Source organism: Arachis ipaensis, chromosome B02 (assembly GCF_000816755.2).
Source record: "Arachis ipaensis cultivar K30076 chromosome B02, Araip1.1, whole genome shotgun sequence".
NCBI classification, from domain to species: Eukaryota; Viridiplantae; Streptophyta; class Magnoliopsida; order Fabales; family Fabaceae; genus Arachis; species Arachis ipaensis.
Window position 1 is genome coordinate 90,737,816 of NC_029786.2, and position 3,212 is coordinate 90,741,027.

The window sequence follows — 3,212 nt, forward strand, 5'->3', positions numbered from 1 at the left end:
CATCCTCCATGGAGCAAATGAGGGTCTGTAATGACAGCCACTGGTAGCAGTACATGGCGTCTGTAGAAGAGATGAGAGCCACATAGAACAGCTATTGAGAGCATCTCTGTACCACCCTTGATGAGATGAGAGCTGATCAGAACCTTCAGCGGCAGGAGATCTCTCAGCTGAGACAGGATCATAGCCGTCTGAGAGGACCTTACAGAGCACAGCCTGAGGAGAGAGATCCCCACCAAGGAGATTGAAGTGGCTCAGTTCCTTTTCATTTTCCTTATTATTTTGCTATTTTTATGATTAGGTTCCTGTTTTCTGCTATTTTTGTTATTGCATGATCAGTTGCTATTTCAATTTCTATGTTCTAGTTTAATTTACTGCTTGTTTTGTTATTTGATTTTATTCTGAAAGAGTGTCTCATGTATTGCTCACTAAACTTGAAATCAAAAGAAAAGAAAGAAGAAAAAGATGTAATGCATGCGTAAGAGAGTTTATAAAAGAAAGTAGTCTCATTTAATCAAGTGTGGTGGTGTTTTCTGTGATTCTGAATGCATGACATGAACCGTACATGTTTAAATTTGAATCAAGAAATGTTGATGTATAAGGAATAGGAATTTAGAGAACTATTATGAATTTTCTAAAGTTAGTGAAAGTTAATCCTTGAAGCAAAAAGAAACAGCAAAGAAAAAATAAAAAGCAAGGTCCAAGGCTCTGAGCATCACTAACTAGGGACGTCAGACATGATTAAAAGCTCAAAGAGTTGTTTTCCTAGTCATATGCTTGTGGTATTCTTGTGTCAAGCAATTCTTGAGACAGAATATTTAGAGTCGAGACCAAATGCATTTAGCAGAGTATGCCAAAGGCTTTAAGCACCACTGTCTGGGAGTAGCTGAAAGAAAAATCAGAACTTCAAGAGAGTTCCCCAGTCAAGTGCTTGTGGTATTCTTGTGTCAATCAACCATTGAGACAGAGCATTTAAAGTCATGGCTAGGCTCAAGGTGCAAAGCACCAATTACTTGAGAATTAGAGGATATCTGCTGTGTTCAAGGATTTAACTGAAGTATAAAGATCAGAAAATTCATAATATAATCCGGATTCTAATTCCGAATGACAGTGACATTCCTCTGATTCAAAGGAGAGTGAGATGCCAAAACTATTCAGAATTACATTAGCTAAACCCCACTTTAAGAAGAGACATGAACATAACTGAACTCTCACCTCTCATGCAAATTCACATCTTAAGCATGTACTAATTTTGGTTACTTGAGGACAAGCAACGATTCAAGTTTGGTGTTGTGATGTGTGAGCATCTTCTCTATCTTTTCCTAGTGAATTAGCACTTGAATTGCTATGTTTGATCAAGATTTAATACATTTTAGCTACTATGAATGCTACTTTGAATTGTGTACAATTCTGTTTATTTTAGGTTGTATTCTGAACGAATTTGACAGAGTTTTCAAGAAGAGACGAAGCTACAGCAGAATAAAGGCTTGAAGCTAAACTTGGACTCTCCAAGTTTGGCACCAGGAAGCTTTACAAGCCCTATAGTCATCATTGCTTCATCCACGCCAAAATTGGATCCTTTCAAGTTTGGAGCCACAACAAGAAAGCTTAAGGGAGCACACTGCCATCTCCATGCCGAACTTGAGTTCACTCAAGTTCGGTGCCAACATCAAGAAACTCCAAGGAAGGCAATGCGTGACCTCCACGCCAAACTTGCAGCACCTCAAGTTCGGCGCCAGCATGAAGTCTCCAAGGGAAGTGTGTGCGTGCAACTCCACACCAAACTTGGATCATATCAAGTTTAGTGCCACAAGCCAAGAAGCAAAGGAAGACTCTCGGCCACTTCCATGCCAAACTTGGACCCTTCCAAGTTTGGCGCCAACCTTTAGTGCAAGAGTGGTCCCCAATTCGTCCTACAAATTAAAGGCTGCACAAATCCTTCGATTTAAAATCTGATTTTATTTATAATTAGGAAAAGATATTATTTAGTTTAGGAAATATATTTTACATTAATTAGGATTAGATATAAAAGGGAAAAGAATCAGCCTTTCGGGCTCTTCTCTTCTCTTCTACCTCATTCCGCAATTTACAGTTTTTCAGAATCCTAGTTTTCTCTCTAAACCATGAGCAACTAAACCTCCACTGTTAAGGTTAGGAGTTCTGTCTATTGTATGGATTGATACTATTATTTTTCTATTTTAATTCATGTACTGATTTATATTTCAAGAATTATTTTCGTTCTTTGTCTTATGAATTTGGGTGGAATGGAAGTATGACCCTTGTTCTAATTGAGTTCTTGTATAACTTGGAAAAGCTCTTTACTTGAACAACAGCTTGAAAACAATTTCTCTTAAACTTCTAATTATCTGGACTTAACGGGATACGTGACATATAATTCTCTTATATTTGAGTAATTAGGGCTTTTGTAGCATATAAACTAGAATTGAGCTTCACCCTCTAATTGGAATTAAGTGACCAAGGAACTAGCGGTTGATGAGAGTTAGAGGAGACTGAAAAGGTCTAAGGAATTAGGGTTTAGTCACATATAATTTGCCATGAATTAAATCTTGCATGATTAAAATAGTTAGTAAGAAAAGTCAACCCGAAAAATGGATAACTCTGAAGCCTTAACTGTTTCTCCCATATTATTTACATCAATTTATTGCTTGCTATTCTGATTCTCTGATTTACTGTTTAATGCTTTTGAACTCTAAAACACCATTTTCTGTTTGTCTGACTAAGCCAATCACTCAATCACTGTTGCTTGATCCATCAGTCCTCGTGGGATCGATCCTCACTCACCTGAAGTATTACTTGGTCCGACCCGATACACTTGCCAGTTAGTTTATGGTTGTAAATTCCGCACCACTGCTCAAAATACTCAGAAGATCTTGTTCAACCCACCCATCGGAGGAGGGAGAAGATGAAGATTAGGGTTCTTAGGTGGTAAGAGATCATGGGCGGTAGAATGAGACGCTATGCAGAAACGAGTAATGATTGTTGATGTGGTGGCGAGTGCGATGGCTGCTGCGAGGAAAGAAGAAGAGGAAGAGTTGTTGTTGCTGTTGTTCGAGTGAGTGCGAGAGAATATTGAGAGTTGTCTTAGAATTTAAGAAAAAAAAGAGGTATTCTCATATAGGAATTGTGATTTTTTTTTAGAACATTATGTTAATTTTAATATTTAAAAATTTAATTACAAATAATATAAAAATTTT